This window comes from Lissotriton helveticus, chromosome 5_1 (assembly GCF_964261635.1).
Source record: "Lissotriton helveticus chromosome 5_1, aLisHel1.1, whole genome shotgun sequence".
Lineage (NCBI taxonomy): Eukaryota > Metazoa > Chordata > Amphibia > Caudata > Salamandridae > Lissotriton > Lissotriton helveticus.
This window is the reverse complement of record NC_136065.1, coordinates 1,131,167,119-1,131,195,112: the sequence shown is the minus strand read 5'-3', so window position 1 is coordinate 1,131,195,112 and position 27,994 is coordinate 1,131,167,119. Positions and strand designations below refer to the sequence as shown.

Sequence of the window (27,994 nt, the reverse complement as noted above, 5' to 3'; positions counted from 1 at the left end):
CGATGTCTAATACAAGAGATCTAAAATAGATATGGCACAACTGGCTAGACACTTATGCACAAAACACAGATCTTTGAATTGGACGCGGGGCTCAATCAGGAGCAAGTAAAGTTCACGGACCATATTGGCAGTCGCAAAGAATTTTGGGGGATGGAGTGGGAGTCTAGCCGCAGTATTGTGCACAGTCCGCAGCCGCTTGAGTAAGCTCTTCTTGACACCTAGATAGAGGATATTTCCATAATCTAGCCTGGAAAAAACTAAGGCTTGGATGATTGTTCTTTGTGCAGAGTTGGTAATACTGCCCAAAATTTTTTGTTATCTTAGGATGCCAAAACAGGTGGCAGCCACCATCTAGATTTGGTAACTGTTGTAAATGGCCCTTTCTAGGATGTTTTCCCCCAACGTTTTACTTTTCTCCTTCCCAGTTTTCTGCTGCGTTGGATGCTAGCCTTAGGACGCAAGCACGTTTGGCACTGCCATGCAGTGGCAAAGCGCTGTGCTCATTATATACTTACTGTGAAGTGGTGTATATATGATGGGCAGATTCGAGTGAGCTGTAAGTCCCTTGTCATGGGAAAAGACCTATACCAGGGGCATGTATCTTGAATGTGCCTCCGTGGGCCTGCCAGACTGGTTGTGCCATCTGTGGAGGTAGCTCATAGATTGTTCTACAGGTCTGGCCTGTTGGGGCTTGTGTGTACGGGTTACTGTTACCCGGTTTGGCATTTAGAAAGCTACGTGCAAAGGTTCTGCATGTTTTCTGCTGTATCGGAGTTCTCCCTGGTGACAGGGTGCGGATTTGGGAAGAGGTTGGGTGTGTGCATTACATTCAAGAGTTGTGAATGGCACCGGGTGGTGTGTTCGGTATGACAGGGCCTGCTTCTAGCATTGGATTAGCATGAGGGAGTGTGGGGGAAGGCTGTTGAGCATTATTTTCTACCGGCAAAATAGTAACAGTGTATAGTGTTTGGTATCGATGAGTTCATAATGGCAAATCCTCTCTGGTAGTACGAATGGGTTCGACATTACGGTGCTGGAAATGTCACTTTGGGAAAGTAGGCATTTCGATGCGAGTGGCTGTCTGTGCCTGGCAGGCTGTCTCCCAATTCACAACTGGGTGCTAGGGTGGCAGCCACATCTTCGCATTCCCGAAAGAGGGCCATAAACTAGGGGTTCACAGGAAATTCTGGACCTCTGACTCAGAGGGGCTTTTCGGCGATGGTTACGTGGTGATGGAATTGGCACCTACATTCCAAAGGGCAGGGTTGCGGACCCACTGAAGATTGTGATCAAATTCCCAGGGTAGGATAGCAGACAGAACAAAATTTTGAGGGGGCCTGTGCATTTCAAAGGTGGTCTTTTGAACTGACTGTATCTTCAAAGGCCATGGTGGGTATAACTACTAGGGCTTCGGCCTCCAAAAGTAGAGGTACTTTTGGATTTAGAACCACACTACGCTGATTCGATATTGGGACATTGACACAAGGAATCATTAGGGTAGGAGAGACTGCAACTGGACTATCCGCAGTCTTGTGGTGGCTTGTCGCTTGCTGTGCTCCAGGAAGGGGACTATCACTTGGTGGATTTTGCCTGGACATCGTTGGCCTGCAGCTAGTGCCAACTGTCGTGGCCTGGGTCTCGAGCTACTCTCTAAGGGCCGGTGAGCTGGTCTCCTCTCCACAAGGTCTCAGGGACACAAAGGATCTCACTGTCTCCACATGATCTTAAGGACCGCACTGGGTGCAGCAGAGAGAGGTGGAAGTGATCGTGGTTGGGGCAAGGACCATCCCAACATACACCATAATCTTGCTGTGCAAGAGGAGTGTGTGTGCATAAACATCAGCAGCCATCTAAGGTGCCGGGATGTGAGGAGTACGGGGAAAGCTTGCAATGTCACAGGGACCTGTGCTGGCAACCAGGGGATCTGCGCTCAGCTGCGCTCCAGTGCGTGTGGTGTCCAATGGGTGTTGGAGGAACCTGAGCGAGGAGCCCGCCAGGAGCTGAGACGGTCTTCGGTCTCCAGATCGGGAGGACAACAGAATAAAAGTATGCCAACCATACTCCGGTTGTATTCATGTTACTGAACTGCAAGAACAAGTTCTCCTGCGTGTGAAACAGGTATTTTAAGCAGTTGAAATGTGGATGAACAAACTGTCCTGAATCTTGATTAGGATACAACCAAATTTCTATTGATAGCACGTAAATTTTAACACCAGAAGTTCAGACTTACGAACACTGCAGTAATATCCTATGTAGAAAAGTAAGCATCGTGGCCACTGTCCGAGGGCATTGGCTCCCTCTCCTGGACCCAAGTAACAGGGTGCTCTGTTTTGGAAAACACCAAGACGAGGCCAGAGGGGTTTTGTGTGCCTTGTGGACATTTGCAGCTGACTGTCTGGGGTCTACAAAGGTCACACCTTTGTTTGGGGGGGGAGAAACAATTCTCCAGAAGTAGAAGCGCGCCAGCTTCTCGGGTCACACCCTTTTGTCTATGAGGGGATTAGCAATCCGCATGCAAGCAGGTGCCGTTGGGCGCCTAGAGGTCTAGTTTGGATGGACGAAACTAAGTAACTATTTCGGTCTGTGTTTAGGTGGTTCCTACTATCTAGTCCACATGGTGCCAGCAGTCGCAACATGCATCGTTGGCAGGTGGAGTTGAGAGAATGCGGATCTGAGCCACAAGGCATAGACAGACTGGTGACTGTGTGACCTTTGTGCAATGGGAAAGTCTGATGCTTGCATGTAACTGTAAAGTGTATATCTAATGTGTGTTTCGTTTTGATTTCAATAGAGAGGTTGACAATTGTATATAACTGTAGAGTGTATATACAACCTGCATCCTATTTTGAGGAGTCTCTGCCAGCCCGAAACCACTAGGTCTAAGAACTTGTGAATAATTCACTTTCCAACGAAACTCCCAGGTTCTGGACCACAAGTACGGGGGTTGAAATGGTACCCATCCCCTCTGGCCAGAGATGGGATCCCCCAGAGATGGGGAAGGTTATCCACCAGCTCAGTCTTATCCCCGTTTAATTTGAGTGAGTTAAGGTTCATCCATGAAAAAACGCGTGTAGACAACTGTTCAAGGCCGCTGCGCTGGTACTCTCTTAAGATACCTTTGGAACAGTGCCTTCGCGAGGGAGGCATTTAACAGCTGAGTAAGTAAATCCAATGGTTGTGATTACAATTTACAAAACACCGAGGGAGAACAAGGGTCGAGAGGAGAACGGGACTTAATAGTAGACAGAAGAAAATAAAGTTTGCTGGTCCAGAAGCTGAAAAGTACTCATTTCACATGGTCCTGTTGAGGGATACATTCTGGTGTGGGGGAAAAGAAAATCTGAATATCCGCCACTTTAAAAACAAAAAAAAGTGTTATAACATATATAAAAGTTGCAAGTTCAAAAGAAGAGACTTTAAAATAGAATAAATTAATATAGTCCCATAAAATCTTAGTAGAGAAATTCATCCAATTATGACTCAGCCCTCCTCCAGTTATTGTCAGACAATGAGAGCCCATCGCCTTTTTTCCACCCACCAGTTTAATATAATGTAGACCACGCCACATGGGCATATGAATGCTTTGAAATCATTGCAAAATCATCAACACAGTGGAGGGAGAACTAATATTGTGAACAATGTTCTCAATACAGCACATACAGCACCAGAGCCACCATAAATGGTGGACAAGAAAATGACAATAACATCTTTTGGAGAACTTTTAATGTTATTTCGGTTCGGTTTTAACTCACTTAACCTGCGGTACACAGCTGGTAAACACACCTAAACTAATATTATTCCTTCTCAACTGATCTCTGCACACAAATGGCTTAGATGGCCAAGGTATAATATGCTGAACAAATTGGATATATAAACAGCAGTTCCCATTGGCATAATTATTTACAAAATCATCAATAATGGCTGTACATAATTCATGTTCTTTACAAACGATGAAACCACTACTCCAAATTATAAATTTAATAGCATGTGCAGTAAATACAGTACAAACACAACGAGATGATGGACGGAGCGCTGAAACTTTTCAGACACTCACCCCCCGTCACAGATCTGGGTTGAATCCATCATCATTCTTTAGCTCACTCCGCCACCTCAGTTCAGACCCAGCTATATGCAAATCAGTCTTGACCCTGTGCCTCATGGGAACAGTCCAGCCCGAACTGCCAAGCCAGGTCTTCCCTGAACCTGAAACAAGCATCCTGGGAAACACCCTTCATCAGCCAGGATAGCTTGAATCCCGTGGCAAAGTGAGCAAGGGACCCATGTCTGGGCCTCCCTTAAGTCATTATGCTATATCGTCTTGCCCATTCTTCGTTCACCCAGGTGTATAAATGATCTACTAGATGTTCACCACTTGATTCAATGCCTATTAGATGCCCCATATGACTCATGTTTAGATTATTATTTTGTATTGGTTATTATTCCTGTATATGATTTTCACTTACTCCCCTTAGATCACTATGCTCCATCATATAGCCCACTCCTCGTTCACTCAGGTTTTATAAATGAGCCGTTATGTGTGCACTATTTGACTCAATGCCTATTATATTCCCCATGTTAGACTCATGTTTTGATTTGTTACCTTTCCCTCTAATTGTAAAGCGCTCCGACAATCCTTCGGGTTCAAGTTTGCGCTATATAAAACTTTATAAATAAATACCCTGCCAACTTAGGGCGAACAAGAAAAACACAAGCAGATGGACAGAGCGCTGAAACTTTTCAGACACTCACCCCCAGTCACAGATCTGGGTTGAATCCATCATCATTCTTTAGCTCACTTTGCCACCTCAGTTCAGACCCAGCTACCTGCAAATTAGTCTTGACCATGTGCCTCGTGGGAACAGTCCAGCCCGAACTGCCAAGCCAGGTCTTCCCTGAACCAGAAACAAAGCATCCTGGGATGAACAAGAACATTGTATCCCACATGGAACTGAACCTCCCTAAGACAATGATAAAAACAAATTCAAAAACATATTCATATACAAAACATGTGCTCCACTGACAACCAACTAAAAAAAGGTTTTAAGATCTGAGCCTCTTCCTGAGTTAAGCTTTGTTAGGTTTGTTTGTATGTAGGATGCTGAGGACGTTTCGACCCTGTATTAGATGAACGGTATCATCAGGGCAAGATGATAAAAGAACATCCTTATGTAGCTGTCGCTACAACTAGAAAACAATCCACAAAGGGAGGGACCCCGTGTGTGACACCAATCTATGTGAGAGAAAATATAACCTACTCTTTATTTGCTCGTCCAGAATATGTGCTCAGACACAGCACGAAGGCCCTATGGAACGGGTCTTTTTTGTTGAGTGGGAACTAAACAAACCTTTCCACCAAGAGAGATTCTAAATATAGTCCACTCCCGAGCCACCTTGTTAGACCAAGTTAGATCATCCATTGTTTTAAGATCCTTAACGCACAACTGTACATACGCACTGGAAAGTTCGCTATTTGCTTGTAAAAGGAAGAAATATGGGAAGAGACGCCAGTTGTAACACGAATGCATTTCTTTTGTTTGAAAAACAAAAATATATTTAAATGTTTTTTTAAAGGAGATTGACATCAAGCAGCACAAGCTATTAAGCCTAGAGTAATTCTAGGGAAATGGAGTAATATGTTTGATCGTCTACTATGTGGAGAGAGAACAGAAAATAAATTAGGATTTATAGGTTATATTCATGGGTTACACAATACAGTGGATCAACAATCTGTACACCACATGAGAGTATATGGGTTACATATACCATTCATTTCTTATGAAGTCGTCTAGAGGTATAAACTGTTCGATTAGATCTGGCGAAGGATACACTTCCTTAAGCAATGAGACGGAAAACATTACAAAGACTTATGGATCGATATTGCAGCATCTAAATGATTTGTTCTTCAGGAAGTTTAAGCAGAGTACCTTATACTTCAGCTATGGAACCTATATATGCAGTAAACCTACAGAAGATAGCCTAGGAAGTTAGCTCAAGGCTGGAATAATCTGGCTAAAAATAGCTAGGTCCTGAAAATAAAGTTAAATTGTTTTACTTCTGTTCATTGTTCGTCAGTTGAGGGAGCTGAAAGTCGATGCACTGAACACATTTTAAATAAGAGTCAAGCAGAAGCTTACTCTTCACTACAAAGACTACTGATAAGGCACTGGAAACAAAAACTCTGTAGAATGCAAGAGCTGAAACAGCGGATTTCTGTCTCCAGGGTTGCAGACAGCAAGCAGAAATTCTGTCCTTCGAAGGTTAAGATTCCAACAGTGATGTGCCATTATACTTCTGGACCCTGCTTAATCAGAAAGGTGAACAGTAGCATGTTCTGCAGTTTACACTAAGGCAGGCGGGAGTATCGTCCATATATTAATCTATCAGCTTTTGCATCTTATCGGATTGCCTACTACCTCTAGGTGTATGTAAATCAGTAGTTAAAATTATTGACCTCTGACATCGCTACATGCCTGTAGCTGTGACCCTTCTTCCCATCTCCTCTTCAATGTTCTCACCCGCACCCAGCACTGCACACCACCCTGAGCTCTGAGCAGCCAGTCATGCTGGGCGCTTGATGCACACCACCCTGTGCTTCCCAGCATCCAACCGTGCACTCCCGAAATGCACATCAACCAGTGTGTACTTGATACACCCTGTGACAGTGTAATCTTAAGGATTTGGGTGGCCCTGGGCAAAACCTATTTTGGAAGTACCTGTATGAAACAAAATTTACATGTTATTACCCATTTACTGCTAACTCAAGCATGCATGATGCTAAACAATATTAAATTATACGTTAAACTAGCAGGGTCACAAAAACAGATTCAATAGGTCTTTCCCGGGAACCCAAAAATCATTAAAATGATGCCGGGGTAAGCCAACAGAGACAGAAACAGAGGTAGGCAGAGGGGAAGCGTGGTTAAGATAGGGAAATAGAATAGACAGAGGTGAAAGAGAAAAAAACATTTTCCCACTGGCCTCTTGGAAGGAGGGGGCCCTGCCCACTTAGCCTATGCCTTAAAATGTCTCTCCCAAGTTATCAAATTGAGTTTGGGGTTTTTTCCCCACATTTCTTCATTTCAGTTTTATAAATTTTTTCTTCTTCACAAAACACCATTTGCAACTCCATGCACATGCCATTCAATATATTGGTAGTGGTTAAGTTTTTAAACCACTCTAATGATTGGCGTCGAAAAATAGGACTAGAAACTGCAAGGAGACTAAAAAGGTTTCTGGTAAAATGTAGTGAATATATAGGTATGCTAAGAACTGAAATGTTGAAATGTATTCTTACATAAACGTTAAACTCCATCCTAACTAAGAACCGAGGTGTCAAAGTAGATTCCTTATCCTTTGAACTTCATAGCAATGCCTTGCCTGCAACCTGCTTTTCGCTTTTAAAATCCATCAGAAAAATCTTTGACGTCCCCCCATGGACAAGAGCAAGAAAATTGTCCATACCATAATAAGTACCGTTGGAAATAAGGCAGTGCCTTATACATTGGTCTCCCACAACATCTCATTCACAGCTTGCAAACTATTAAAAAAAAATGCCAGCGAGACGGATCCTTTGCATCCCCAGAAACCACCCAATTTCGAGAGGCCTAAAAGAACTTCCTTGCCTTCTCATTACTAGAGAAGTCAAATTTAAAGTGCAATACATTACTTTTAGAGTACTGGGTCACAAAGGCCCTTCCTATCTTCAATGCCTAGTCTACCGGTACACTACCAACTGCTCACTCAGTTCAGCTGAGACAACCATTCCTTCCATGCTATGTATCAAACGAGTCAGACAGGGAGAATGTTCCCTGACCGCAATCAACGGAATGCGTTCTATAGAGAGTTGTTCTCCATCAACTCCTAGACACTTTTCTGCAACAAATGTAACAAGCATTTGCAATGCAGTAGGTCTAGCATTTGCGAGAGTTTGAGCTATTGGCATTGTAAATTACAATGCCTTCTATTTATGCGTTGGTTTTTAATACAAATAAATGAAAGGCAGTGTCATTTACAATGCCAATAACTTAAACTCTCGCAAATGCGTGACCTATTGCATTGCAAATCCTTGTTTTTTCAGCACCCTCTTTTCAATCTGTCCTGCACGTACTTGCATCTTTTTTAACTATTCTCCCCCACACACAGAATGCAGCCACTCACTTGAATGAAGTGCACTTTCTTTAACTTTCACCCTGTCAGTATTTTGACAGGTGTGTAAACAGCAACAACAATACTCTTCCCAGGAGAGAATAGTGCCTATTTTTGTTCTGGCCGTAGCTGTTGTCAGTGGGGGATTATGTGGGCGGGGCAAATCATTTACTGATGGGGCACTAGCCTCTCCTCCCTGTCCCCAGTAATACTACTGACTGTAAGGTGTTGCTTCTTCTCCGTGTCACGTGTCGATGAGATTTTTATCTGTGGATACATCATAGGTAGCTGTGTTTAAAGGTTTCTTTCACCAGAGGTAGTAAACAAAATCAGCATTATTGCACTTTTTGAGAATGCAATATTACTAATTACTTTGTGTGATAACACATCTGTCAAACTGATCTCTCTACCTTTTTTGTAGGGAAATTGTGTAAAACTAACTGCACACCTCCGCTTACTGTGACTGTGAACGGTCTGTAATAAGCGCTCTGCAAACACTTGTGTGTGAGCTCACCCTCTCTGCCGGTGGTACACAGTAGCCGACACACTGCCAGGGGACTCTCCCAGCCAGCCAAACTCCCCGAGCACGTGAGATTAAAGCGTCGGGGTTTCAAGCAGTTCTTCACACTGCCTAATGTATACGGATATCAGGGATTCAGCTGGAGAATTAGAAACCAGCCAGCCCCGGGGATCCTCCCTGCTCGGCACCCATGCGCACGCGTAACCCCCTCCCGCCTGGCGGCTTACCGTCCCCGGGTGAAATGGTCTCGATCTCCACTCCCATGACGGCAGCTGGGAAAAGAAAAGGGGGTGTCCTCGCGCGGGCTGGCTCTGGCTGGCACCCCGGGCTGGGACGTGCTCGTGATGTCTTGGCGGGGCTTGCTTGTGTGCTTCCCAGAGAGACAGGAGATTGGGAACGCGCGCGCGCGGCCGGCTCCGATCGCTTTCCTGAGCGTGCGCGCGACAGTCTCTGTCTCCTGGGAAGCAGACTCCGCAACTATAGTATCGCGCCTGGCGCGATGCATATGGCTTCGCCATATGCATCGCAGGCGCGAGACCTAAAAACGTTTTTTTTTGCTCCAACTAGCCTTTCTCTGTGCCACCTGCAATCCATTAGCGCTTGTACACCCCACCTACAGGAATTGTTTGCGCTCTATAAACTATTGATTTATTCATTCATCCAAGAGACTCTGCAATACGGATCAGTCTGGACTTTAAATGAATGCTTTGCTGTACCATTTTTTTTCTAAAATACCATACACCTCATTTACCTTGTATTGTGTTCATCTGTGTAGGATTGCAACAAAACGTGCTAGAAATGGTAGTCACCCCAGTGGACCCTCAAGGCTGGGGCAGATCGTGAAGCGATGTATAGTCAGACAGTAGGCCTGCCTTGATCCAGTATCTGAGATTTTGCCAGGATGGGGTTATTTACTAAGACTGGCCATAGTGCACGGCCTAGTTTTGGTAGAACCAAGGTGAACTTGGTACTGGAGAGCCACCGGTAGTAGGCATACACTGTGGATTCACCACAGCGGTGAGAGATGTCGCCTAGTAGTCATCTCTGCCTCACTACTCCGAGGAAAAACAAACTCCATGAACATACTGGTGCCGATTAAACAGTTGGTGGTCAAAGCGTCTCACCAAGTGAGCACAGGAGGCCAGAATACTAAATTTCAATGATCCTACCATGTGGTAGAGTGACCAAACATGCTGTAAATGTATTACAGTTCACATTAGAAGATGGTGTGTTGAGTACTGGTGGATCACATTTAACATTTGTAACTGTTAAACACTGATGAATTGTAAAGCGGTAGTAGTCAAAACCATAGTTGGAACTATGGCATGAAACGTTCATAATCTGGACAACTCTAATAACTTTATGTTCAATCAGGAAACCTTTAAATAAAACAGTATTGCAACTCTCAATTTATTACCAATGCTGGTATGTGGAATGAATAATATGGTAGATGGATCTCGCATCACCATTTACTTCTATTGCTGCGGTCTAATGCCGGCAAAAGCACCAAACCCAACAAGAACCAGGGTTCGTTACAGAGGAGATGAAATCTGCATCCTCAAGATCTCCCCTTGAAAGAGAAAGTACTAATCTAACAGTGCACGGGTTTACAATATGAAGGATTAACGCAATAGCCATACATTTCTATTCAGACAGTGAATCAGTCCTTCCAAAACTCACCTTAGAGGATCAGATTACATTTCCATGTGAAGGAACAGATACAGGCATGCTTCTGGTGAATGGCTGCATCAGCAGATATCAACAGAAGAGCCATACTTGAGCAACAATTCATTGCTCAGTTGGTGGAGCACAACCGCCCTACTGACGCTCTTTGGAGACATCGGGTATACCATACCACTCTCAGGGATACTGAGTGCCTCTGAGCCTTCTCAATAAATAGGAGGGAGAAGACCATTGGGCACATTTTTATTTAAATTCAGTGCAAAGAGTATGCTCTGGAATTGGACACGGACTTCTCCAAGCATGGCTGTCAGCTCCACAACCTCATCTCTCAGACAGGGAAAAAGGAGGTAGGGAGAAATAGAAACCGAGGAAACGGACACTCTGCTCCCCGAACTAAAGATATAGGCAAAGGAACAAGAAAGAAAGATGTCCCATTCTTGAAGATTCATCTTTAATGATTTTGAGGCACTCCCAATATTACAGCGGAATGCTGTCCTCAGTTAGAATTTCTTTGTAAACCTAGGATTTATAGAGGTCATATCCTGGTAAACATAGGATGCAATTAAATAACCAACTGTTGCTTTGCGACACTCACAGCTGGGCAGAGATCCAGAGTTTTGATCAATACAAGATGCACTTTAGTAAAATAGAACAAACAAAACCAAAAGGTGTCTGTTCACAGACGGTAGGCAATTATTTCAGCAATCATTACAGGATATTGATGTTAGCATGACGATATGCAAAGGGCCTGGATATGATCAGGCCATTCCAGAAGAACAGAAAAGTATACAATGCAACATAAATATTAGTTCTCCCAACCGTTCTCAATAATGCCATAGTACAAATAATGATTACAGCACTGGTTATGGTCACGAACAATAGTACAGACCAGGGTTGGACAGGCCTGTAGGGCAATCAAGCAGTGCCCGATGGGCTGGTCAGACAGTTCAGTGTGTGGGCCAGTTGTTTAGCTTTTTGTCTGACTGCTTTATGGTCTACTGGGCCGGTCTGTACGGTTGATTTCCCAGATATTAAAACAAAAACACTGCCTGCAGCAAGTTCAACCCTATGTAGTCTTCCATACTGACAAACCACTTCTACAGAGTGTCTTTACAAGTTGAAAACTGTCCAAAATTGCAAGCATGGTCCACTTTTTAGGTATTTTAATCACTAATTGGGCTACTTTTATTCTGGTGCCTGGGCCCTATTGTCTGTTCCAGTTGGTACAGATATATGCCACTGAATGCAGTTTACAAGCCACATGTTAAGATGTGTGTGTGTGTGTGTATGGGGGGGGGCACAGTCTCCCATACGGCACCCTGCAACAGAACAAAAAACTTTAATGTTCTTGAAAAACCTGTCATAGCTTTAATGGTTTCTGGATGCAATTCAAACGTGCAGAGCATTACAGAATTAAGCATTCTATGACCAGGAGAGATAAGTCATGAATCACACACCAACACACAACTTATGTACCTCTCGCCCTCACCAAGAATAAATTGTGAATAAGTATGTGCACATCTCACCCAAAGCTAATTAATAGGTCTGACGCAGTCCTCATCCCATTTCAGAAACTGTGGAATCAAACAACGTATCTGGATTTAGGTGCTTGAAGGCTCCCCTCCTTTATACTATGCCACTCCAGGTGGCACAGCAGACATTAGAAAACTGCTTTATCCAACAGCGATGCCCATATCTTACTTGAGGTGGATTCTGTAGGGCGACAGGCGTATGTATTCACGAGTTAGCAGAAAGTACACCAGAATTACAAGACAGACAAAGGTAAAGAGTTTGTCTACATGGTCCAGATAACAAGAATATAAGACTATTGCGTCCCCCGCGCACGCGTACATGTGAAGAAACCTCAGAAATGCAGCTCCAGACCAGTGGTGCGATGGAGCGCGCGCGAGGCTTTGAAGGTGGGTCACCCGGAAGCTGAGTCACCCTTGTCGACCAGCTTTCGCCAACGTCACAATGCAAAGCAGTAGTAAACACTCCCCAGCTGTGTGTGCCTGCGCGTGCAGCGCCGCCTCAAAGGTACAATCACATGTAAACATGGCAGGCTGCTGATGCGTGCTGACCTCAACGCGCTCTCAAAGCCCCGCGTGAAGCAGAGCAAGCGAGGGAACACAGCAAGGACAGCCAGCCTCAGGAGAGAAACCCGAAGCATCGAGGACGAACCGCCTGAGCAACGCCACGGAAAAGGCTTTTAACTCACGAGGTTTAAGGACGCAGAGACTTCCTTTAACCCCTATTGGTTAAAACTTCCTCTTTACCCAACATTCTCTCAGCCCTTGATAATGAGGGATTGAACGTGGATATTCTAAATATCTGAGGGCGGTGTGCGGTCTTTCCTATTAATTTTCATGTGTATAGTCCATGTTGTAACGTTCAAACCCCAAACACGTATTTGGATTAAAGGCACACTATTAATCCATTGTGGAAGGATAGGTTAGGGAAAACTGGAGAATTAGTAATGTAGTTACTTTTTTTTCTATAGAGTAAATAAATGTCACACTTTAATACAAATAGGTAAAAAATAGGCTGACTGGTATGTTGTCCCATGTATTTAATACCAAGTTAGATATTTCGAATGTATATTTTGTGGGAAATGCAGGAGTGCCTGCTAGCAAACGCTTGAAAAGTTAGCACTGTGCGTGGATAAACATAATGTGCTTTGCATGTTCATGGTCATTTTTGTTCCACTACACTTCTCACATGCGCATCAGTGTTTGAATGCATGCAATGTGAGCACAGCACAATCTTACCCAGCAGACCCCACTTTAGTGAATACCGTGCAACAAATCATTTTGCATGTGATCCATTTTCCCAGGCATAAGTTTCTCCCAGAAAAAAGTATTGTGAAACGTCGCCATGCAGTAAAAATTACACCAAAGAACAAGGAAAATCTCTAACATATAGACACGTCTATACATGTTTTTATTTAAATAAATGCTTTTGTGGTACTAAAGGCCCAGGCCGCTTGGCATCAAAGGCTGCAAGTGCTGAAGCCTTCAAATGCCACCACTGATTAAATTAACAATCGCGCAGTTGCCCAAGCTTAGGGTAGAAGGATTTAGGTAGAGGACTTGTCATGTTCTCTTAAGGGGAATGCCAAAGGTGAGTGGGGGGAGATGGGGCTCATACCAACCATCACCCTTCAAACCTTTCTGAAAAAGATTTGGGTGGGGATGGGAGAAGGAGTATCTCAAAGCTCATGTTGTCAAGCAATATATTGACTGTGCTGAAATGATCACATGGTTTCTACCAGTGACTTCGTGACTACTGTGTTCGGTAGAATGAAAGACGTCTCTGTAGAGGATCAATACCACCAGTCAGAAATACCAGCATGAGATACAAAGATCAGAAAAATAATGAGAAGGACTACAGTAAACAGCCTCAGGAAAAACACTAATTTTTATCTATCAGTAACAGGATCTAGACGAAAGAACACTTGCATAGGAATAGCGTGAATACCAAGTCCAAATCAACATGTGCCCTCAGGACATCTGAGCCAGGGGCAACCTTGGCCCTCAGAAACATTGTGCTTGTGAAATAGCTTACTACTTTATTATTGCACCTTAAAATAACAGCGCTTAGATTATCGTGCCACAGGTGAACTGCTTTATTTAGTATAAAACTCTTGGGTATGCATGCAAAACCTGGAGCCTCCAGACACTTTCTAACGAGGTTGTCTAATAAACATTAACAAACATTGTCCCCACCCTTCATCCATTTCCTTTGCTCATCAGGAAGCTTTTTGTGTACTTTCACCAAGATAATGTTTCACAATGTGTGGTTTGTTTTCATGGGTAGGAAAAGGATTGGTACTTTCTTTCTCTTACAGACTCGCACTAGTTGGCGTCTCTCTTCCCAAGTATGCTATTCCACCATCTATGGTATGTCTGGTGGCAGGTATTATGCACAAAGATTTTTTTTTTGCTCTAAAGGCAGCACAGACATATTAAGACTTTAAAAAGTACATTACCCAAGATGGCTGCCAGTTAGAATAAAAAACAATTACATTTAACCCACATGTAACTAATTCAACCAAGGAGGCATCTTCGTTCCAGTCACAAATACTCTCTCTGCTCAATCTTTACTAATCATTTGACTCTGGCAACAACATACAAAAGGAGGTCTTCAGTGCTGGGAACAGACAGGAATCAGCCTACTTTGCAATGCAAACTGCTGATTCGTCAAAAAGCATGAAGGACGCCTCGTGATGACTGTAAAAAAGAAAATGTGTGTCATTTGAGTCATCAATGATGAAAAACGTGAGCCAACTGGTGAGTACCTACCAGCAGATCCCTTGGTGATGCTTGCGTAAAGTACTTTCTGACCTTTCACACATTTTTTCTTGTATACACTGACTAGTAGGGGTACAAGTTTGGTGGATTGACAAACACTGAAATTTGGACACCCAGGTCCGGCTGTGATTGGCATTCTTTAGAATGGCAGCTTTTGTGCAGATATATTACTACCCTGCCTTTAGGATCCTTGGAAAATGTTTGTGACCGAGCACAATCAGGTCTTTTTTGATATATTGGTGCATGAATTATGGTAATAGGCTTCAAGAGACATATTTTCCCAGTCACAACCCTTGCTTGGGTAGATGGGTAAGGGCATGCAGAATGCAGCACAGTTTGGTACACATTTGACACAGGGAGTCACGGTATATTGAGTATTACTTCCTGGAAACGAACTGGTAAAACATTAGGAGGACAGTGGACTTGTCTGAGGTGTCCACTTTTAAGGACCATTTTAAACCCACTGGGCAAACAACCTGATTGCTGATGCTGGCTTTGAACAAGCATAATGGTTGCATACATTCCTGCCATTGAAAGCAGATGTTCCCAGCTGTAGTGAAGGTAAGTTGTGATCCTGTTTATGACAGAAGCAATCACTATTCATCCTACGTTTACACGTTTGAAGCTTGTTAACGGAAATGAAGTTTGATGGCCCAATATTTATGATGCAAGATTTAGAATGTCTCCGCCCAGATACAGGGTTTCCTTTTGACTCTGTGACAGATATCAAAGCAGAAAAAGACTGACAATGGATGGTGAAGGAAATTTTGGAGTCCGAGAGATATTTCTTGCACAGATAAGAACAGGGAGTTGTGGTGGTTTTCCAAAGAATGCAAAAATATCAACTGGAATGATGAGGGAAGCACCGCAGAGGATGTCCAAAGTATTTAGACGAATCACAAATTGTTGCCTTTTTCATCCGTCAACTCTTTCCACTGAGATTCTTGGTACCTTAGGTTTGACCATTTTGAATTGCTTTTCCGTGATACTTGTAATCATCGGGAGAAATGAAAGAGTTGGAAGCATAACAATAGTCTGTAGCTATAACAGAATCTGGACTTTCCTTCGTGGAAGCTGGAAAATCTACATTACAGATGTGTATCATGGCTTTTCTGGGGATTGCAACAGACACACAAATGATGGACGGAATGCAGAACAGAACATGTCAAAACATTTATCCCCAGTCAAGAGATGTAGGTTAAATCCATTGTTCTTTTGCTCACCATGCCACCTCAGCTTAGCCCCAACCATATGCATATCAGTCTTGACCCTGTGCCTCATGGGAACAGTCTAGACCGAACTGCCAACCCAGGTCCTCCCTGGACCGGTAACAAGCATCCTAGGATCGGTTTTGGAGTTTCACCCCTCATCACCCAGGCTAGCTTGAATCTAGTGGCACAGTGAGCCCAGGACCCACATCTTGACATACCAAGGGCACTTTGGGCGAGAAAACAAAAAAAAACAAATGGACCGAATGCAGAAGAAATCAAAATATTAACCCCCAGTCAAGAGACCTGGGTTAAACACATCGTTATTTTGCTCACCATGCCTCCCCAGACTGGAATGGCAAGGGGAGCAAACAAAGGATGGATTTAGGCCCAGATCTCTGTTCTGGGGTGAATGTATGACATTGTTTTGCATTCTGTCCATCAATTGCTCTTTTTGTATTTGCCACCCTGAGTGGAACAGTTATGCCCAGATGTGGACGCTGTGCTCTCCATGCCACTGGGGTCAAGCTATCCTGGATGACGAGGGGTGAAACCCCTGAAACCGGTCCTAGGATGCTTGTTTCCAGCCCTGGGAGAACCTGACTTGGCAGTTCAGGCTGGACTGTTACCATTGGGCATAGGGTGAAGACTGATTTGAATATGGCTGGGTTTAAACTGGAATGGCATGGTGAGCAAAAAAACGATGGACTTAGGCCCAGATCTCTGTACTGGGGTGAATGTATGACATTGTTCTGCATTCTGTCTATCAATTATTCTTTTTGCATTTTTCTTAAAATCAGCCTCACTGTTTTTCCTTAGTGTTTGAATAATATCTGGCCCGATGAATAACACAGAGCTTAAGGACAGACCTATTATTCTGCCACTTTAAGATGACGCCCCTTGTAGCTGGACCATCAATTCAATACTTTGAGGTACGGTTCCAATTCCTAGTTCTTGGGGACCTTCACTAATGTGTAAGAATCGCCTAAATTCTCTTGATCAAGATTAATTAGCACAAACTCATCAGGCATGAACTGAAGCTATGGTAATTTACTAAAGGACCCCTAAAATATGAACAAGTACCCTAGAATATATTTGTGAGAAAATCTTGGAGCAGTGATTAGAACCCAAAATGTAAATTTTTAATACTTTTTGGATATGAACATTAACTGCTATCGTCAACCATAACGCTATTATGGAAAAAAAGTGAAGTCCTTTACTAATCTTAAACTTTACTTCAAAACCACTGCCTTATATAAAATAATCAGATAGGGTGTGCAGCTAAAGGGACAGTTACCCATCCTGATAATCATATTGACATTTTTTCACCCACTTATATTGACATTTTTTCACATGCAGCAGAAGGTGGCATGGATAGTCAGCTATGAGATCATTGCATTCACTGTTGATGACCCTATGTATTAACCAAGCCATACCAACTGAAGTATGCAGGGGACCCGCTTGTAAACCAATCAAGGTCTTATTGGGATGTTGTTTTTTGAGTCATACGGGAGAAAAGAGATTAGGACCAAAAATAAGGCTTTGCTTCCAGTGGCAAAATTTGAACAGTCTCCTCTAGATAAAAAAAAAAGTTCAGACCCCAGGCCATGTTATTATCCTTAAAATGGTTCACAAAAAAGTAAAGGAGTCCAAACAAAAGTTGGAATGAGTAGACCTACTCTCAGAGGAATCTCAACATAAACAAATCGACCCAAGCACAATCCTTACAAAACGGCTGATGATAAAGTCAACACAAGTCCATCCTAACAGCCCAGATACAGTATTAAACTGAGAAACAGTTTTAGAATTATAAAAAATACAAAACAAAAATTGGGTCAATTTCTCGCTCATAAGGCAACAAATAAGCAAAACAAAATAATATAACAATTGTTTTGATGTGGATTAAGAGACATAAGGCCTGATCTACAAAGCCTTTTTGAGGTCGCAAAGCCTGCAATTTGCTAAACTCCAGAGTCCGCAATCACAATATTACTTTTTGTAATGTACGGAATCCATTTTTCATTTCGGTAACACGTTAAAGAATCACAAAATGGATTTAAAACCCCATAACGAATTGCTATTTGAAAGGTCGTCTTTAGTGCATCCCTTCCAAATAATAATTTGTTAAAGTATGTATCAAAGTTTTGACTGAAATAGGGTTGCAAATCATAGACATTTTGCTCACACTTCCAAGTGGTGTTAACATATTGCGCAAGTAGGATGGGGCCCCTTGAACCACTTTCCCTTGCTGAAAGTTTAAAAAATAAAATGTTTATTAGGATGTAGGCAGTAATCCACGCAAGCAAACAACATGTTTTTTATTTCTAAATGCAGCCCGCTTCCTTTAAGGAAAGCAGACTGCATTTAAGAACGTTGAGTTTATTTAAAATGCACACATATGGTCTGCACACCCCAGTAGGCCACCATCCCTTTGATGGCATCCAGTCATAGTGGCTCACAATTTCCGACCTACCCTATGAACATTGAATTCTGAAGTAGGTCGGAATGCGACCCACTACGATTTGCAATTTAGGTCAACAGGTCAGTCCGCAAAATTACATTCGATCAGCAAATAAGTCGGTGAAAATTTGTGATCAATTTTTGTGAAGGGAAATTTCATACATCAAGACCGTAGTTCAGGCATATTTAAATTACTTGCAGGTTCTTCTTGCTATGTCAGAATGATTGAGCGATCGAGTGAGTCCATGTTCCAAGCCTGAATTTCATCTGTAATAGGAGGCTGGCCTAAAGTCTCCTTTCTTGAGTGCTTCGTTGACAATAGCTACCCCCCAAAATAATGATTGGCAAAACACGGTTTCACACCTTCGGGGGGGATTAACTTCAAATGACAGATATTATAAGCAATTAACAAAATAAACATGATTACGATCCTTAAACAGAAGCCTTATCTTTTATACATTTAGCCACTGACCACCTCCATGAAGCTTTAGACAAGGCAGCTCTAAATGTCTTTTATTCTGATTTTAAGTGATTGGGTACAGCTATAAACTAAACAAGTAACCAACCAACAGTGATGTAAGGATTGTTACAAAGAAATAACTGAGAATTCACTGTATGCCTTTTTAATATATTTATCCAATTACTTAATGCTACAAATTTTCTGTGCCCTGTTTAAAATTAAACTAGTCATTACATTGTTCTCGGACCACTTTAGTGCGAAAATTGACAGATGTGGCTATAACGGACAAAGTAACTGGCTTTTGAAAATGCAGCTGTCTACAGGTAACAATTTACACAGAAAGGACATCGAGTGCGTCACATTTCAACCAGTAGTTTTTGAGACTAGCCCATGGAGGTCATTTGCTTGAGGCTTTGTCAATCATGTCAGGGTTCAGCCCAGCTAATGCTTCAACCTCTTTGGATGTCTCCTTCCTCTACTCGAGAGCGGCATAAGGGACTACTTTAGCCCTGTTTGTTGTCTAATACTGCTGACTCCCTCCCATTTGTCTTACTTTAATATGCTAATGCTGCCTGCGTTAACATACAAACCTAGATCTATTGGCTTTGCCAAGGCTGGGTTTACTTTGTGATCTTGCAATTACTTAGTTGTTAAACATGGCAAGAGAACTGAAAATCAACTCCTTACCTTTTCTCTCAAAATGTGCCACTTTCTAGATGTGCTGTTCTCCTACACCTAAACAAAAGGATAAATCTATCAGTGTTTATGGACACAACATGTTTTGTAAACAGTTAAATAAATGTTAAGTTTCTGTATACAATCAGGCGGAAATTTCGGCTCGGTAACACAGATTGAGGTGCAAACATAGTAAATTTTCTGTGAAAGCAAAACAGTTATTTGCTGCCATAAGTCCTACATTGTGAGTGGCTCCTTCACATTACTAGTGCAAAAAAAAGTAATTTAAGGTTCATTATGCTAGGCAATTATGCTTGCATGTCTGTCCATGAGCAGTCTAGGTAGAAGTAAAATCAAACTCACAGCGGCAGCTGTAATTTTAAGCCCAATGGTCACCCTCAATATTACCCAAGGAAATTATCAGGAAACATCCTTTACAACAATGTTTTTATCATGCAGTGCCTTTACCACGCATGCAGCTTTTGGTGCCTTTTTCAAGCATGGTAAGTATAGTTAAGCTAACTATACGTGTATGATATACATACACACACACACACAATATACACATACATAATATACACAATATACACATACATAATATACACATACATATATTTATATATTAACCTCTTCGATGGCCGTCCGACGCTACGGTGGGCGTGTGTGGAGGGCGGGGCCGTTCGAACTGCGCACCCGTCAAATTCCGCTGCACCGCGGCGAAATTTGCACTGCGTCGAAGAGGCTAATTACCTACTGGCGTAGTTATAGTTAGGACCTAGTTTCTGTTTATTGTTGCGCTAATAACTTTGGCACAGTTTGACAAATCTTCACGAAATGTGCCACTCACTTCAGCTGCTGTCTGGAAAGTATTGGGGTCATTCGTCAAGCAACAGCAGAGAAAAATAAGGGGTGGGGAGTCCCTAAACACGTTTCCCCATGCAATTTCACATAAGGACTTTAGACATGACTACAACCTGAACCGATAAACAAAATGACACCAAATTTGGCAAAAAGCTAGATCTTAGTCCAGGAAAGATCCATTTGTAATTTTGTGTAAATCCATTCAGTAGTTTTTAAGCAATAAAGAGGAGGAAAAAAAAAGATGTACATCTAAAGATGCAGAGGATGGCACCCATCTCGGGACCAAGTAACAAGATGGCTGCACACAAAAAAAAAAAACACAAGGGGGCAGGATAGGAATACCCCTTTTTTCCTGGTGGTGGGGTCCCACAGGGACCCAGCCTGGAGCCCAAAATGTTATGTTTGTTTTTTAATTTGCAGTGAATTCACGGAGTATTTGCAGCAAAATAAAAAATAAAATATTTAATAAGCTAGTGTGGTCTACCAAGCCTCTTTTTTTAGCCCCCAGGTGGACCAGGTCCCAGGCTGCAGGGTGGGGGCGGGACACACAGCCCTCCCCAGGCCAATTTCGGACCTGTGCACCCCATCTCCCAGCCATAGGTAAAAAGAGGGAGGGAGCATATAGACCTCGCGCCCCGGACCAATTTCAGCTCCGAGGACCCAAACCTCCAGGGCCCAGACACATTAATAATGGGGAGGAGGCAGTGCATCACCCCCATCCCCCAGGGCCCCACCACAATAACAAAGGGCCGCCCTTCCCCTCCAGGAGCCATTATTGGCCCTGGGGAGTCCACCCCCAGGGTTGGCTCCTGCCATCTTCCGGGGTAACCACCCCAGGCACATAGTTTCCCTGCCTACACTGGCGCAGGCAGGGAAACTGCTATGTCGTGGGGTGCCCACCCCTGGGACATAGCAGTTTCCTGCGGGCAGGGAAACTTGTGTTTGCTCTTGCTTCGTGGTAGCAATTAAAAAACCCAAGCGAGAGCAAACAAGAAGTCTGCTCCCAGCTGGGGGGAGCTTTTGAAATGCTTCAGCCAGCGGGAAGGAGATTTCAGATATGATTCCCTGCCCACAGTAATGCAGACAGGGAAACAGATCTGAATATTGCTCCTGCCCATAAGTTGGAGCATTTTTTAGCTGCTCCCTTTGGGTGGGAGCAATGCCGGCTCATGCGGGAAGCCAGCAGGGGGCTTGGCGCTCCCCCACGGCACCCAAGTACGATATGGTGGATGCCTGGGTGGGCTCCAGGGTACACACCCTATATATTGGCCATGTCCCAAGGAATGGGGTCTTGGGGCTAAAATTGGCCAAGGGAAAGTGCAGAAGTGCAAATAGGAAATTGCGGAGACGATAGTGATAATCAGAGGGATCAGAATAGAACAAGGGGATTGTATTGTAAAGAAGGAATATATAGACATGTATTTTAAAGTAGTACTTTGCATTGTATGTTTGTTAAATAAAAAGAATTAAAAAAAATATTGGCCAAGGGAGAGTGAACACTACCCCCACCCACACACACACAAAATGTTCCAAGCCCAGGGATGGGGGGCCACATAACGCCTCAAAAAAAAAATGCACAGGGCCCCGGGGATGTGGTCCCCAGGGCCAAAATTGGTCCCGGGAGGGGGGGGGGAACAACTAGCTCCTCCCCACAAAATGTGCAAAGCTCGAAATCCCCCAGGTGTGGGGGGTGGCTGCATGCCCTTCTCCCGGACTGGCTGCCTTTCGGGGGGGTTAGCCCCAGACTAGGCCTTGTGGCAAACTTCCCACTGTGCACAGCCAAAGGGCCTGGCCGCAACTCCCTGACATGCACGGTGGCTGGATTAACATAGTAATTAAATATTACTTTATGTTCATGAAAAAGAAAGAAAAAAACCACTGAAAATAAGACGAAAGTTACAGGGACGTTCTGGTAAGGAAATAAGATGTTTAAAAAACCTAAGAAATTCATACAAAAAAAAAAAACACAGGTTATAGGGACGTTATAGTTAGGTTGAGATTTTACACACAAAACAACAGAAAGGCAACTGTCAGAGTTACCTCGAGTAACTATAACTCGTGCCCTAAGGTTTATATCTCGCAACCTCACTATGCACCGCTAATTACCCAACATATTACATTAATCATGACATGATTGAGAATATCACTGCGGCATTTGCTGTAAAATTATTGAGGAGAATACTGTGCATGGCGGGGGCGCGTGTTCTAGTTTCTTCAAGGCACGAGTTACAGTACTAAAATTCATGATGTCACACTGTTAAAGTTAAATGGTGTTTGGAATGAACCTGCAATTAGTAAACTAGTCATACTTAGTAAAATAAGCTAACAAAAGCCCACACCTCACAAAATGCAACTTGGTGCAAAACATCTGCACTGAAATATCTAGGTCTCCTATCCGTGGCTCCGACCACATGTAAACGAATCACCCGCGCTAATGGAATGATTACCTCGAGATACAATTGCTAAGCTGAAAACTTGAGAAGCGTTAAGCGAAATCAGCTGACATTTGGAGTTGGCAGACACCCAAGCAACTGAAGAGAGGTCTTCTGTTTCCACACCAGCCTCCAACCTCACTGACTCTCTATGTCCCACTAAACAAGCGGTCTTCGGGTACACCTTTTGTTGGTGTCATCCAAAACGAATGAACAGAGCAAACAAAGAAACAAGGACAGGCTTTGTGCGTCAGAGCGTAGGACACAAGTTAAAGCTGCACCACAACGGATCTCATACAATTTGGAAACACCTGTCAAAGCAACAGCAGTTGTTGAAGTTCCAGCTTCAATGTAGAAGACTTATCTGGTTACAGAAAGAGTTCTGCCTCAAACGCTGTTCTACAGATCCAACCACAAGAATTATTCTCCTGGAGATCAGATTAACCCGTAGTACAAAGGTTCAGACTAACACACAGGTGGCATTTCTTCTGTGCCGAGGCATGTCAGACACGTTGTTACTGCCCGTGTAGCAGATGCAGTAGTACCAGGGCCTGGTGTTGGGGTCTCTTTCAACTCATTTATGCTGGTCTCTTACTACCCATCCAGAGGCAAGGATGGCCCATTTTCCTTGCCAGCACTAGGGCCCAAGGCACCCTTGCTCTGGCACAGACTTGTGTTCTATTAAGATACACCTGCATGCACACACACACTTTCGTTCATGTATTCACACGCATATATAATGCTCTTTTGTTACTTAATGCCTAGGGACACGCAAACGAAGGTATGCCTAGGAACACACAAACGAAGGTATGCCTAGGAACACACAAACGAAGGTATCCAAGCCTACCAGGAAGGGGGGGCATGTGTTGAGAATAACTTGATCATCATGGGACAATTTAAAATTCAAAAAAATAATAATACATGAGGCCAGACCTTAAACTGCAATCGGAGCCTGTCCCCAAAAACAGTTTAAAAAAAATTACAAAAATCATGTACGTGTTCTAAGCTGAAATCCCTGCTTTGTCTGCACGTGGGACTAATTTCAGCGGAGTCGTGTTTATATTATGGACCACACCCTGAAGCAGGCACCCGGATACTGGACATAGTTAAAAACTGGAATGCAACAGAAGTGCCAAACGTAACACAGTATCCCATACGAAACACAGTGGAAAGCTGGTGTTCCCTTCAGTTACAATGTGGAGTAAAATATTCCCTAAACACAGCGCAATGCAAAATACGGAACCATGGGGATCAATTTATGCTTCAAGATACTTTTAATTGGACTTTTAATAAACAAGACTACATCAGGTCAGCTCACTGTGAAATGGATACACATCAGTTTTATAAACTGTTTACGCTGAACAGGCTGTTCATCTTTGACACAAAAGTACACAAAGTGCTTGAAAACCAAATAAAACGTGTTTACAATATGACTCTGTATATATTTACAGGTTCCGAGCAACACAGCTGAAACATTTGTTGTACAATCAGCGAAGAAATCGATCAGTCAGCAATATTCAATAAACCGGCAGACTGTTCCTACTTTCAAGTGCGTGTGTTAGATATATATATATATATATATATATATATATATATATATATATATATATAATTTATCACTGAAAAAACCATAGGTTTCACACACGTTAAAGTTAGGAATTAGCATTTCAAAAACCTTTGCAATTCACTGGAAAAACCATAGGTTTCACACCAGTTATAGTTAGCTAGACATTTTACTCATACAAAAGCATTGAAATTCCCTCGTTATAGTTAGTTGTACTCACTATAACTCGCGCGCCCGAAATCCACTGCTGATGTCACATATTACATCATTCATGACATGGTCAGTGACATCACTGATGACATCATCCAGTGAATGTGGTTTGCTTTGATATTTAAATATGTATTATAAATACACTACTTTGCATTGAAGAATGAGTGGATATATAAATGTGTGATTGGTGGATTTAGTAACAGTGTCATTGATTGTTTCCTTGAGTAATTTGTAGAGTCTCACTATATATAATGTGTAGTTATTAAACTGTGTGAAAGTCTTTATTGCTTTGTCTTAATTGCTATGTTAAAGACTATATTTGTTATTGGTTTCTTAATTGAGTATTTGTATGGGTAAATGAATGTCTATGTGGTTTGGTGGGGGTGTGTGAGTGCTAAAAAATGTGTGAAGAAATGCGTTACTTACCTGTAACTGCAATTATCCAATATTGGTGTCTTTCATAGATTCACATGCCTGAATCATTCCCAGTCGTCGAGACGGGAGTCTCCAGTACATAGAAAAGTAATGTCTTATAGACATACATAGAGAATAGTAGGCCTAAAGGCCTCACCTTAGTAACATATCCATGTCCTTTTGTAAAAAGGACCAAACTCTAGAGAAGAGCCAATCAGCTATCACCTCCCTCTAGAACCTTCCTGGCAGGAGCCTCAGTCCCTCAGATGTTCGTACGCACTAAGCTAAGTAGGTGTGACACAGAGAGTTAGGCGAGTCCTTCCAGGGGAGGCGGGAGGGTTGCATGTGAATCTATGAAAGACACCAAAACTGGATAACTGCAGTTACAGGTAAGTAACGCATTTCTTATCCAGTATTATGGGTGTCTTTCATAGATTCACATGCCGGAATCAGAGTAGCAAGCAATGCAGAGTGCACATTTCTGATGGAACAGCATATACAAGGCCTTAGATAAGACACATCATGCGAGCATGAACCATCATTAGACCTCCACAATAAGTATTACTAAAGAAATATGCACACCAGAGTAGGATGGAGGGACGGAGGAAGGCTCACCTTACTGAAAAGATGACGTAACACGGATTGTCTCACTGCTGCATCATTCATCAGCTCCGCATCTAGGCAGTAGTGCCTAGTGAAGGTATGCGGCGACTTCCATGTTGCCGCCCTGCAAATGTCAATAACTGGTACCCCTGCAAAGAGAGCTATAGAAGTGGACATAGCTCTCGTGGAGTGCGCTCTCACTTTGGAATGCAATGGCTGTCCAGCTTGGTCATGACAGAAAGCAATGGCTGCAGAAATCCATCTGGAGATGCTCTGCTTGGCAAGCGGTAGACCGTTCCTAGGTCTGCTGTAAGCTACGAATAGCTGGTTAGATTTCCTGAATGTTTTCGTTTTGTCAGTGTAAACTTCAAGCATCACTTGAGATCCAAAGAAAGCAGCGATCTCTCAGCTGCCGTGCTTGGGTTTGGAAAGAAGGAACGCAGAACCACAGGTTCATTTAGGTGGAAGTCCGACGGGACTTTTGAGATAAACCTAGGATTGGTTCTCAGGATTACTCTGTCGTTATTAAACTGTAGAAAAAGATCCTGGATTGAAAACGCCTGTAGCTCACTGACCCCCCTTTGCAGATGTGAGCGTCAGGAGGAGTGCTCATTTCCACGAGGCATACTTTAGGTCAGCTCTGTGTACTGGTTTGAACGGATGTTTCATGAGCTGGTTAAGAACCACATTGAGATGCCAGGTATGGGGCAACATCCTTACTGGCGGGAAAGATCTGTATAATCGTTTTAGAAATTGCTTAATCAACCCGCTTGACCAGAGCGATGGACTCGTTGAAGTTCTTTATAACGAGATATTGCTGCTAAGTGTACTTTAATGAAGGAGTTGGCTAGGCCCGACTGTGCCAGATGTAATAGATAAGGTAATATTTGCTTCGGTGATGTGGAGAAAGGCCAAATTCCTTGAGCTGCACACCAAACACAAAAGCGCTTCCATTTCAGGGAATACGTCTTGATCGTGCTATCCGCCCTTGCTCTGGCAAGAATGTCTGCAGTCTTGTGGAATATTCAGATTGTGGAACTCTCTGAACTCAGGAGCCAGGCGACTTACCTGAGAGACTTCAGATCCGGATGTTGCACTTTATTGTTGTTCATTGTAAGCAGAGATAGATACTGCCGCAGGTGGACCGGCGGCTCCAGGGATAGACGGTGGAGCTCGGTGAACCAATGTTGCCTCGGCCAAGTTGGGGCTATTAAAATTAGAGTACAAGGCTCCACCTAAATTTTCCTGAGGACTCTGCGAAGCATCGGGAATGGCGGAAAGGCGTACGCAACGACGTTGCGCCATGCGATGGAAGATGCATTCCCTAGAGACCCTGACTGGGTATGCCAACTTTTGAACTGTGGGCATTTGGCGTTCATTGTCGTCGCAAATAGATCGATTTGCGGCGTGCCCCATCTGGAGAAGATCTGGTCGATAATTTGTTGATCTAACTCCCACTCGTGTGACGATGTTTTCTGCCTGCTCAACACGTCGGTGAGCACATTGTCCATGCCTGGGACATATTCCACTCTGAGGGTTATATTGTGGAGTATGAGCCAATTCCAAATTATTTTTTGCAACTCGCGAGAGTATGTCAGCGAGCATGCCCCTGCCTCTTTGTTGAGGTAGTGCTTAGTCGTGGTGTTGTCTGTCCGGATGAGCACCAGGGAATGTTTTATTCTTGGCAGGAAAGCTTGAAGGGCCAGGAAGACCGCCCGCAGTTCAAGCAGATTGATATGTAGTTTCTTCTCCATAGGAGACCACTACCCGCTTATCTGTAGCTCTTGCAGAAAAACTCCCCAGCCTTCCAAGGAGGCGCCTGTTGTAACAACATGAGGAGCAGCCGGAAGCAGGAATGACGAGCCTTGAGACAGGTTTTGAGATGACATCCACCATTGTAGGTCTCCGACCGTTTGAGGATTCACTTTTATGTGGTCGTCGAATGACCCTGTGCATTGGACCCACTGCTTCGAGAGCGCCTCCTGTAGATTCCTCATTCGTAGTCGACAGTGAGGAATCAGGAGGATACACGCTGACATCATCCCCAGGAGGGATTTGAAGAGACGGACTGTCAAGACTTTCTTCGAGGCTACTATAGCAGACAGTGCAAGGGGCTTGTTCATCCTCTCTCTGGATGGGAAAGCTTTGCTGACCGTGTGTCCAGGGTTGCACCTAGGAAACTAATGCACTGAGAAGGTTGTAGGACCGATTTTTCCTGATTGAGGGTGAGACCCAAGCAATCGAAAAGCTTTAAACAGGCGTTGGAAGACCTGGACGCGTCTTCTAAGGATGGAGCCCTGACCAGCCAGTCATTCAGCTACGGAAAGACTTGGTGAGGGCACTGTCTGAGATATGCCGCCAACGGGGTACGACATTTCGTGAATATGCGCGGTGCAGACTTGAGCCCGAAGGGCAGAACGCGAAACTGCAAGTGTCTGCCTGCTACTGC

At 43.4% G+C, this 27,994-nt stretch overlaps 1 protein-coding gene across 6 annotated transcripts in view; it reads right to left on the bottom strand.

The window, feature by feature from the left end:
• Window positions 1-27,994, bottom strand: part of ADD3 (adducin 3) — a 455,953-nt gene that overhangs the window by 338,869 nt on the left and 89,090 nt on the right. For all 6 annotated transcript variants that reach the window (XM_078643745.1, XM_078643752.1, XM_078643750.1 and 3 more), the window contains one exon: window positions 19,474-19,521. The gene's annotated coding sequence lies outside the window, so the exon portion shown is untranslated. The remainder of the gene's footprint in view (window positions 1-19,473; window positions 19,522-27,994) is intronic.